We start from the raw sequence: 13047 nt of genomic DNA on the forward strand, positions 1-13047 counted from the left end.
TCACGCCAAAATATTACGTGTGTTTGTGCGCACAATTTCATTATGCCTGCAGTGCTGTGGCGTGCAAAACATAAATGGACAACAGGATGCAAATAGACACGAATATCTGAACTGAAATGGCGTTCTCCTCATACAAAATAATAAGAGTGATAATGAGATTTCCCCATCATCATAATTATCCAAGTGTCAGGAGGAATGGTGATGACGCATAGCATAGCTTGCTGATTGAGTAAAGAACAAATACAAAAACAGGCCTCGTGCTTGAAAAGACACTGTTGACAAGTAAGGATGATTCTAGTTCTTTCTGAGCTCAAGGGCTTCTAACATCCCATCGTGGATGTGACAAGCAGGTCTATTTTTAGTACACGTGGCGAATAAAAGCTTATTAGGTAATTCTCGGTGAGCTTAAGGGAACCATGCTTCCTTCTTACTCTATGTTGCAGTTAGAGGAAAAGCATGTTCAGCGATATGTTTAGTTGAAGTTATGTCCTGTTCTGACTCATCCCAGCCTGTCTACACCTCTCACAACATTGTGTACATTAGCGGGGCTAAAGGAAGAATAAATTAAGGATTCAGTAGGGCTGAAGAACTCCAGTCGCGTAATGGAATGGCGAGGTGTCTTGAGAACATGCTCGTGTGCAAAGCCGTTCACAATAACATGACCCCAAGGTCCAAGTTGTTATTTAAAGTTGCTATGTAATGTCGCCTGTAATCCATGTGAAAACATTTCAGTTTATTCCATTCCCATTTTTGTAATGCTATGTGTTGTATTACCAAATCGACCTGAATCAGCAAATCCAATTCTTTAACAGTGCGGCCAAGGGAACGATGGCAAACCTTCAGTATAACAACTCCCATGTGACTCATACCCTACATAATTTAGTCAGATTCAGACAATTTAAGGTGGCATTTGGCTTTAGAAGTTACACTGTGGAGAGGTTTTTTTGTAAAACTTTGTATTTTGTCATGTGAACTATAAAGCAGACGATCCCTACTTGAGCCCAAAGAATGTTTTCAGAAACCAATTGAGACCTACATTTATTCAATATTTTGAGCACCAATTTGGGGGGAGGGGCAACATCCTGTTTCAAGCTGTCACCCAGTCCTCTCTTAGCTTTATCTCCCAGCTACCCAGGAATAAATGAAGAAATGACAGGCCTATTATGCCGGGACACAGCTGCCAACTGTTCAGGAGACACCAGGCAGAACAACGGGAGCCGTTATGCATAATTAATATCCCCTTGGTTGTTTTAAGCGCTTTCCCTATGCATATTTTAAAGAAATATCCAGTGAATATGTTATGTATAGGACATCGAAGTCGATGGGACAAAAAGAATCAGCGTCTCGGGTAGTGATGTGAACTTCCTGGCATCTACTTACAACTACTTCCCAGAGTGCTCAGCTGCTAGGGGACCGATTTGCCCATCAAAATTATTCATTTCAATTATTTTCCACAGATTGTCTTTTGTAATATCCAGTCCATTTGTGTATGCAAGAGACACTCAAGAGGGACTTGTCAGACTCATATAGACAGTTTGTATGCTACTTGTCATGCTAATACAACATGTAGTTAATGAAAAATGCATACCGCAGTGGAATTAATTAGCCTGTAATCAGCTTGTGCATTTAAGTGGTAACATTAAGAATCAAAACAGAGTAATTCAGTAGCCTTCGTTTGTGTTTCATAGCCCGCAACTAAAGGACTAATGCGAGCGCTCGACGTATGGTGAGTGTGGTGAACATTTCGGGGTGTGAATCCCCTCAGATGACAGCCGACCTTGAGGCTGTCATCTGAAGCGTTTCAACTTTTTTCCCTTGTCAGCTTGACAATGCTCTTGCTGCAGTTGTACAACTTACTTATTATTTTATGTCTTTATGGATCTTGTTGGAAGAGCAAGAGAGGATCATATATATATATATATATATATATATATATATATATATATATATATATATATATATATATATATATATATATATATACACACACACACACACACACACACACACACACACACACACACACACACACACACACACACACACACACACACACACAACACTATTGTGCAACATGATGTACTTAGGAGAGCAAGGTCTGGCCAGCGTCACTGGCCTCCTTTTTCATTTTTTCAGGTGCAGAGCATTTACCAGAAATGAAATAATTTATCAAAGTCAGCTGTGGCACTGCAGCAAACCTTTTCGGCAAAAATGTCACCTTCAAAAGGCGCACCTTACATTATTGTTGGGTGGCGACAAAGCAGAGAAATTGCCAGGGGGGGCAATAGAATGAGGCTCCCATTATGAATGCCATGATTGAGTGTCCCCGGGTGCAGCAACAAATCCAACGCTCACCCGACTCCTACCTTCAATCTGTATCATCTTCCTGAGAAAAGGGCAAAGTCACTCTTCTCACATATCAAACTCATTCTTAATTGGTCCCAATTCTACTTTGTTCATGTTTCCTTTCAAGCCCTCAGAACAAAGCATTGCCAACCTTGAGTCACCTTCACCTATCCACTTGTTTTAATCAAAATCCAATGTAGAAGTTAGAGCAGAATGTCGACACAAAGCCCTTATGAGGAACATAAGAAGGGACACATCAGGAGGAAATAGTGGAGGGGGAAAAAAGACCGCTGCGAGCCAGGGATGGCGAGCTCAAGTGAGGCGTTGCACTGCTGTCAGAACTCAGCAAGGAAGCACATCTGTTGCCAATATGGCGGCGCAGTAGATGCCGGGCACAATTCAGCATTTATTCTTATACAAGTAAGAGAGAAACTTTCTTACTAAACTTGAAAAAAAAAAAACAGTACCAATTGCTTGAAGCCAAAGGCTACAATTTATCAATTCACGTGTCTGCAACAGTAGTTTCCAATGCCTGAGGAGGCACATTTTTTTTGACTTCAGTCTCATAAATGAGGCACATGTGGCATGCAGTGTGAAAATATAATTGGGGGAGGTGCAGTGGTACCCTGTAAAGATGAAGTATTTTGAAAACATGTATTCAATTAAATTTGTAAGTGCATGAAATTCCAGGAATGGTCTGGTTTAATGAATATCTTCAGAATTATTTACCTTTAAATGTTACTGTTTATCTATCATGATACCACACACTATATTTTAGAGGTCACCCTCACCCCAGCACTATTAATAAACATAGACTATAGCAATGTCTCGAAACATTGGTTTAAATTTATTGACATTGTATATTTTAATTTAAACATAACCAAATCAAATGGGTCTAAGAAAAATCAATATAATTTGTACAAGGTTCCTCGTTGCATTACAGTGCAGTATTTAGTATTCCAAAACTGTTGAGGTGGTTCTCTACCACAGCTGTTCTCGTGTGTATTAGAACCAGATTAGGTGGAGATAAACCTTTTTTTGACAGGAGACACCACTAAAAGGAGTAATTAGGGCAATTTTGGTGATTCTAAGTAGTTTATGAAAAAAACATCACAGCTAGTTTTCACAAAAACATAAAGTCACATGAATATTAAAAAACCTCAACGGCTTTTTACCATCTGGCCGCCGTATTGCAGCTTTGCTTCCTCATTTCTGTTATAACATCAACTCTTTTGTTAGTAAAATAATGTTGATGTTTTTTTTTTTTTTTTTAATTGCAGCCACTCTCATCCCAATCGCTGCCACTATACAGTTCCTTTGGTCTGCTTTCATAGAACTGTGCAGAAAAAAAGATAGCTCTTCTCTGAAAGAAAACAAATTTGCCATTGACAAGATTATTACTCCAAGGTTGGCCGAACCCGACTGTGGCGGAGATTCTTGAGTGGCACACAGTCATGCCTGAGCTAAATTGAACTGAGAAAAAGGAGTGAATCAGGTCAGGTGATTGCATTCAGTATTTTCAAAAGATGTATTTGTTGGAATGAGTCTTCGTGAACGATGGCCATACAAATCCTGCTCGGTACCTGGGTTCTATAGTTTTTATTTCGTTTTAACAAGTCTTTTTTTTAATTTGGTTAGTTTTCATTAGTTTTAGAGAAAGTTTGATTGTTTTTATTAGGTTTAATTTTTTCAAAAATGTTTTGTTTTAGCTTAGTTTTTGTTAGTTTTGGTATTAGATGTGAAGTAGCTTTTTGATGAGTGCAAAAAAAATCACTAAATGCGAACTAAATCGAGGTAAAAAAAGCAAATTAAAATCAATCTTGAAAGCTCAAGCATTAATTGACAAAAATGATAACTGACATTTTCCATATCATTATGGTTAGTTCTCTTTGGCTTCATAAGATGCAATTTCAGTTGGATTTCATTGTTTAAAAAGCATTTTTGGATTTGATTTGATTTTGTTTATAAAAATGCTTTGTCAATTTTAGTTTTCATCTTTTCATTGCTTTCGTTAACTACAATCACCTTGCTTGGTATGCTAATGTGCAGTGACATTTGTGCACTCTTGGAATATTAAAAAAATAATACACAAATTGTTGTATGTCTGTTACAGCAACAACTCCAACATACATCGTATTGCGGAATGTACACAAAGGTCCTTTGCTAATAGTTACACCTTGGTGGTCGTCTGTGCTCCACAAAGTCTTTCACTGATCATTTCTTTTAAATAAGGGATTCTAAACCCTGTTCCTCGGAGTCCGGTGTCCTGCATGTTTTATTTTGTTTTCCTGCTCCAACACACCTGATTCAAATGATCAGAACTGTTTTCTAGCTTTGGCAGACCTTGCTGATCGACTGTAAAAGAAACTTCAATTGTGTTACATGATCATGCGTGTTCTGCTCATCTAGATAATGAGTCAATCAGCAGGTTGGTTTTCCTCCCTTAGAAGTTGTTGGTTCCTTGCTGAAGTTTCTGTCAGGAGCCCAGGCAAGTCCATGCCTCCGGCAACACTATGAGGACACTCAATTTAGCTCGAAATATTACACATGACGACCTCATTGGCAATGTAACTAATAAAAATCCACCAAGATATGACCTCACGTAAGCAACTATTTCGTTTTTAAAAAAAATCACAAGAAGAGGATTTTTTTGTACGTTGAGAATAAATGTTTCAAACAACCCCCGCACGGTGGCGACAGGAGCCTTGCAGCTTAGTAGCAAAGTCATGACTCTTCTTTGACTCCCTGAACCACAAAAACATAGTACTTCCCTCACTAAAAACACAGATTTGATGCTGTCAGGTTATTTTTGTTGTTTATTTGTTTTTTTTGTAAAATGGCCTGCCTTGAGGTCTTAACATTTAAGAAGGGCACAGAATACAGATGTGAGTATTTCGCTAGTGCTTTTATGATATTCATTTGAATTTGGTCAGAGTTGTAATTTAAGGTTGATTATTTTCATTGCAGATTTGATTGACAAAGTGACAGTGGTACATTACATCTGTTGTACATTACATCTATGTCAGGCACTCTTCAACCTCTTGTTTTGTTTTGAGTGTTCAGGGGGGGAAAAACACTGTTCTGTGGAATGTTCTTTCAATGATACCATCTCATGACCTTCAAAAGGAGGTAGCTCATACAAAGGTAGGTTTGTGTATAAACTCTATACCTAATGCATTTCCTCAAATAGTACTGCCTTCACATTAACTGCAGCATCTTGGGCTGACCAAGCTTGACCCCAATCTCATCTGAGACTGTTCTGCTTGACTGAACCTGCCCCTTTGCCATTGTTTTCTCTATGGTTGTAATGGGACATACAGTATCTGTCATTTTCCAAACTTTTCATGAGGCATATGAAAAACAACACAGAACTAAAAGTACTTTCAAAATAGTAAATTGCTTCATTCCATAACAAGTTATTAAGTCTTTATTTTATTTCCCGCACAGATTGAAAGTAGTTGGTCTTTTGCATGCTGTAAGCAGTTTTCTTAAGCGTCACCACCGTCCTTCCCAGCTGCCTTTGATTAGTACACTGAACATTTTAAGAGCTGCATACGAGTTCCATATGATTGTGTGTTGGCAAATGTTCTGCACCCATTTAATATCCCTAAAATGGCTTGCTGACAGTTCTTTGCAATAAAGATGGAGAGCCCAAATGTGGTCTTGCCATAAGTATGTATACACTGTTAAATTGCACATCTTATAATAAATGAATTTTTTGAGCTTTTGACCATGCTAAAATGTCAATTCCTTAACCAACACACCCACAAAGTGGTGCAGTATTTTCCTCCATTCACTCATCTTGGCGCATTCCTGCTCATTGCTCTACTCAAAGCACCAACCCTGCCTGACTAAACACATGCCCATTTGACCGTGGGTGTTCAAGTTTGATGCATCAAGTAAATTATAAAATGTTTCTACATACCCTCTGAAATATGCTCAAGTACTAGAAAAAGTAAGTCCATTGCCCCTGAAGGATTATAGTTAAATTACTTGTTAGCAAAACACAAATATATACATATCCATTGGTTTAAAGTCCATGTGTTCATATATATATATATATATATATATTTGGTTATATACGTATAACCATAATATATGCATATTGTATGTACATATACTCTGACAACATTAGCAGCCTATACCCTAGACTACAATTACTTCATTGTGAGTGATGTCATTAGTTCTTCTCTGCATACGGGTTACTCTGGGGACGCATACGTTCACACATCAGAGAGAGTAAGGTTATCTGTAACAAAATGAACGCTTACGCAAAAAAAATCGGATTTCACCCAAAAATCCAAACTGAGCATCTAGACCTGTCATGTGAATGTAGCCATAGTCTTGTACAGCCCAACAGGTTTGTTTTAAAATCAACAATTTTATCTTCCAAGTTTCCAATTAAAGATGCCCCAAGAAGCTTTTGCACAAATGAGCCATTGTGCTGTGTGCAAGTGTTCTAATTGAAACAGGCGCTGCACCAGCTCCCCTGCTGCGCATGCAAGCCTCATTTTGATCAGAGCTGTAAGCGCTGCAGCTAATCACTCTGTAGATGACTTACCTCAGTGGCCCTCACACATTGAAATGGGTTTGAGATGATGCTTGTGGGGGTCATAATAATGACGCTAAGCGATGAGGCAATTTCCCACTAAATGGCCTAGTTGATCTCTTGTTACATGTGCGACACAGGTGCTATTGGCTTTGTGAGTTAAGATTTAATGAATGCATTAATCATGTAAATGGGAACTCAAATTAGCAAGTTGCACTTTTAGATTTGACTTTCTGGATAAATGTTTTGCATCACTTGTGAGTGGTGCATGTGGTATGAACTATTTTAAATTACAGTATATTTTGGCTGACAAGCAGCAGTAAGGCCAATTCTCTAAATGTATTGTACGATAACATGGGTGGAGTCTCAAAATCTCAGAGAAACTCAAAATGGGACTGATTTCATAACTAGGTGTACCACCAGTTTACAGATTGTAGAAAAGTGTTGGAAGCATACAATCTTGAAGCCATTTTATTATTTTGTTTTTATTTGTGGCTTATTTTAGAATATACCATTGTTTGTAGATGACACAATTTAATGGAATTATTTATAACTAAAGCGGAAGTCAATCACAAAATTTTCTTTGAAATATGTTCCATGCAGCCCAAGTCGTCAAAACGTTGTTTAGATTGTTTGTTTGTGGAATTTGAATTAAACAAGCAAAATAAACAAATGCTAAAAAAATGTTTGTCTTTTATGAAAATTAATATTTTATATTTAGGAGTTTAAATGAAACATCAACAGCATCAATCTTTTCTTTTCGGGAAAATGACTTAATTTATTCATTTTAGGAAATGAATAAGCAGGCTATAAAAGTGGTGTCCACTCTATGATTCAAGAGCCATTTGTGGTCTTCCATCTGTTTTTAATGGCCTAAGGCATATAAATAATAACATAACAATTGCCCCAGCTTGTCATTTACCTGTATTATACCACAGTTTTTGGCAAGGCAGGAGAAGTGAAGAGAAGAAGACATTTGACCTCTTATTTCCATGGTTATTTTTGCTTGTTTGTCACTTCTTTCAGTGTGCAGGCGGATGTCTTCACTATACTGCGCTATCAGGGTTATAATTATGTTGTGCAGTATTTAGATTGATGGTTAAAATGTGAATAAAAAACTACTTTGGAGCAGGCGACATATGTACTATTTAGCCTTCACATATAGTTGGTTGCTTCTATTGTACTCTATACGCTATCTTGTTACTGATGTGTCCATCCATGCCTGATGTGAGAACAAACTCAAAATAGCCTTGGGCTACATCTCTGTTATCTTAGTCTGAAATAAAGGAGAATATGAAGAGTTGGCCTCCTTTTGATGCATGTACTGATTGTTTCTATTGGAAGGTTGATACACTTAAGATTAGACTTTAGATGAATGCAGTACAGTGATAGTAATAGTCATGTGGAAGCCAACTTTGTATACTTGACACACTTTTCTGGCTATTCAATTTAAATATACTGTAGTCAATCATTTATGTGTCATGAATGAGTTCTAATCTACAACAGACACACACATACCTCTTAGAGATATTTTGGATAATTGTGTTTTCAGTTCTGTGAGAAATATTTGGGGAAGGCTCTTTTGTATTCCAGTTCATAAAGCAACATTTTAGAGGTGCAACAACTAATCAATTCATGAAGGACTAATTTATTATCAAATTGAGCTATAATTTTATTTAGCAATTATATAATTATTATTTTACATATAATATTAACAATAATATTAATATCCAATGATTTTAATAAAATAAGATTACAATTTTCGATACGTTGTTTTTCAGCCACTCGACAGTAAATAGTCTCCGACTTGAATGGGTCTGCTTGTATGGTTGTTTTCATTTCCAAGCTGTCTAACTCGCAGCATTGAGTTCCAATACGTTTGTCAATGTGCCAGTCCTCCTCGAGTGTCTTGCAGCGCTATTGAGGTCAACATGTCTAAGGAATAAGAGGCCTGACATTCGTTAATATGCCCACTTTATGCATGTAAAAAGACGGGTTAATGTCTTCCGTGCTTGATGTGAAAACTGTTACAGCTCCCTGCATTTAAATCTCACCAGCTTGTGTAACCTTTTTTTTTTTTATATATATATATATATATATATATATATATATATATATATATATATATATATATATATATATATATATATATATATATATATATATATATATATATATATATATATACACACACACACACACACACACACACACACACACACACCTACACTGGCATTTTGTTGTGGATGTTTACATTTTTACCAACAGATGTTCACCACCACAGCAACAAGCACACTCTGTCTCACAGTGGGCAGTAAATGCCGCATCAGGAAGTTTCTCTTCCTCCCTTCCTCTTGGAAATTGAGACATGCTTTCACCAATTACAGGATCTACACAACAACATCGTGTGTGCTCCAGATGGAGGTGAACACCAATAATTGCTTTAACTTTTTTAGAATTTAATGATTTATTTTTTCTTTTTTTTTTAAAGACAGAGCAAAGCAAATCACCATTTTTGATAGTCTTTCTGTCTTCCTCTCTCTCATCATGTATTGATGCCCAGTTAAGATCAAGGCTTCTATGATGTTATCTGTCAGCACTCTAAGGTGTGTCTGTCACTACTTTTCTGTTTCTTTCCTCACCCATCTTGTCAGCAGTTCCAACCCTCAACACTTCCCACTGTTGCAATTTAGCGCCCGTCAAGAGAACACTTATCGGCCTCTTGGCTCAGCATCACACGTCAGGAGGGATGCTCATTGCCTGACAGTCACGAATCGGTCTGATGCATACCAAAATTAAGTTTGGAACTGCGGAAATGAGATAGGATCATCCCAATCAGGACAAAAATTGTTAGCTCAGTAATCAGATCTCTGGAATAATCAAGTCTTGAAAATCCTGCATGGTTTCTTTGTATCTGTATTTTTTTCTCCTAAAAAAAGTGTAATAGCTACAATACAGTAAAACCTAAAAAAAGTTATATGTAATAAAATGATACATTTCTCAAATGTAACACATAAATAACTTTTTTTTTTTCAAAATTTGAATAAGGTTCCCATTATAGGTGTGACACATTTGAGACAACATTGTCAAAACAATCAGACAGGTTAAATCACTGTGACCAGAAGGGATGGGCGACAAAGTCAATTCTTTCGGTACAGGCTGGTTTGGGTTAGTTCTATTGAGTACCAATTCACATGAACCAAACAGTACCATGTTTCCATTCTGAAGTGTATCTTTCTAAATTGTGACTGTGCGGCAGTGGAAAGGTTATCGATTTTTCATGGCACACTTGAATTCAGCAGTCCACACACATTGGCATAATGACCTCAGGCACACGAAAAATACAACCAGTGGGATTTGACTGTTTATAATGTTCAAATGCCCACCACCAGGACAGACAAATACAGTACTGTGCAGGTAGTATAATCGTAGTGTAGTAGTCTAATTTTATTTTAGGGAAATAGCGAAAGCTTGGGGCCCAAATGGTGCAAGATTCGGGTACATTCAGATGCTTAAAATACAATATAATACATCTTTATTTATATAACACTTTTCATCCCAATGACTTATTCACACCATCTCACTTTTTTGTGATGTTTTGTTCCAAGCTGGGTTTGAAGTCATTATGTGGCATGCAAGACGGGCCCCCGTGTTTTTGAAAAAGAACTCCACAAGGAACAAATACTATACATAAACACGAACACTTCATTCTTTGTGTTACTGTTAAACTTTGTTCCTGGTGGATTTCATTGCAAACAATTGTACTTTGCACTTTGTAGTTTGTAATTCATTGTAAGAAGTAAAATCAATAAATGAATCAAAGTGTTGGTAGCCATAATCAGTTCAAGGAAAAGAGTACAACAGACTTCAAACCCTGGTTTTAGCATGATCTGTTAGCATACATGCAAATGCAACAAGCCGTCCTTTGAAGCATGACACAACTTTGGTCCCCTTTGGTCTGATTTACATCAACTCCAATGTGCCAAACCGACCAGACAAGGGGGGTTTGTTCTTCCTCTTTCATGATAACAGTGACCTCCCTTGATGGAACTTTACACCCTTGTCTGCATCCATCACCACTGATGTTGCTGCAACTCAGTGTGTGGTGTTAATCCCTGCCCCAGGTGACGCCTCCTCCACCACGCCTTGCCCTTTTATCTGTGTAAAGACGAGTCAGCGTACTAAGATCCGACAACCGTTCGAGTGAGTGCCCTCACAGAAATGCAAGTGCTCGTACACTGAATATGGATGGAAGGTGTTGTGTGTGGGTGTGCGTGCGTGCGTGTATGTGTATGTGAGTCAGAACTGCATCGTTCTGGTGCAAACACTGCTGGCAGCTTTCCATACTGATCAAATCACTCATCACGAAGCTCAGCGTGTGTGAGCTCAGGAGTTCAGTTAAGTTCAAAATCGTGCGCAAAACATTCTGAATCCATGTATGGGTTTTTGGCGTCTGAGTGACTCAGAAAAGGGAGCCCTTTGCTGACCCTGTGGAAGCTGTGGCACACAGTTTGTGACGGATGTCTGACAAGCCCCAAAGGAAATGGAGTGATGTGCTGGTACAGACAAGAATGCTCTCTCAGGAGGAGAACAAAAACAAGTGTGTGGCGAACCAAAAACTGGTTGTGGAATATTATGGACCGTTTTTTCCACAGAGATGCCTGCGACACATACTAGAAGCCAGCTGCCGCCTGCCTTCATACTTCATCACAACAGAATGTCTCAAATGGTGGATCTTTGTCACGTACCTCAGCCATGTTTCTACCGAGTTGTACGGTTCAGTTCACGTCACCCCTGTACAGTTTGTAAACATAAAACCTCATCTGACTTGTGTTTAGGTAGGATTTTCGCCCAAAGCTCAGGTTTGTAGTTCATTGACCCCTATGGTCACTCAAACGGGGGGATAGGTAGATTAGGTCTCTTTGGCAAACATAGGTGACTTGAGCTAAGGAGACCTCCACTCTTTCTTTGGCCTTCCTTATCTATTGCACTCTATGGAAAACAATTCAGACTCATCTTGACACTCATATTAGTACATGTCCATTGAGCATAACGGGGTTATCAGGATATTACACAAGATGGAGCGCAAAACATTACATTTAGTGATTAAATCGCTTTCCAATTGAGTCCTTTTGATGCCTTTGTACCCCCGTAAATGGAAAATACACTCTGTGGCTTATCACTCACATTATCCCTCTGCATTATGTCCATTTAGTCATTCGATAACATTATTATTATTATTCTACTTTGACCCTAATACCATGGAGAAACCTTCCACTAAATATGAAGTGAGGCTCACTCTTTGAAGCTGACTGAATTGTTTATTTGGCCTAGTATTGAATCTCCTGTTTTGAGTGTGTGTGTGCTGTGTCCATGTATGAATGATCCACAACTTGTGATCAACTTATTATTCAAATGTTCATAGACATTTAGATATTTCAAAACATTTCTACAGTCATTATTTTGTATACCAATCAGTTGAGAGAACAGACTGCACTGGGTCAAACATTCTACGGCTATAAGAGCACAAAAGTGCTTTTAATTGAGAAAATGATACCTTTCAAAACGAGCATGTTTAAGATTAGAAGTAAGCACCAAACAGTTCAACCTTGAATGCAACAACAAGCCATCTTCATGCCATTGTTTCATTACAATGCAATATATTTGTTACATTTGTTAGCAATCTAAGTTGAATTTTACTGCTTGATTGTCATTGGAAAATCAGGCTTTTATTTATTGTCTGCTCTTATTCATCAATTTTTACCACTCAATTTATGAAGCGTAATTAGGTTTCAGTGGTTGATTGGCTTTGGCTTCAAACTGTCACTTGGTACACTCTTTCCAGATTAATGTTTCTTTTCTCCAAGGTTTGCAACTTGATTTTCAACCAAAGGAATTGAGTGAATTAATGCCATTTGACAAGCTTTCAAGAAAAACACTTTTGGTGCTACAACACTGAAACCACGGGCACTGAATAACTGCCTGCACACCGCTGCTTGTCACCTCACATTATAGTGTTAAAAAATGATGAGCCCCCCTCTGCTACATTCAAAAGTGAAAGAGATAAAGATGTTTCAGAGTGCTACATTTACTTGGCAGTGGGATGTTTTCAAAATATGCCGTCAGTAATGCTTGGCTGTGATACAAAATGT

This window comes from Syngnathus leptorhynchus, chromosome 1, assembly GCF_054491065.1.
Source record: "Syngnathus leptorhynchus isolate UIUO chromosome 1, UIUO_Slep, whole genome shotgun sequence".
NCBI classification, from domain to species: domain Eukaryota; kingdom Metazoa; phylum Chordata; class Actinopteri; order Syngnathiformes; family Syngnathidae; genus Syngnathus; species Syngnathus leptorhynchus.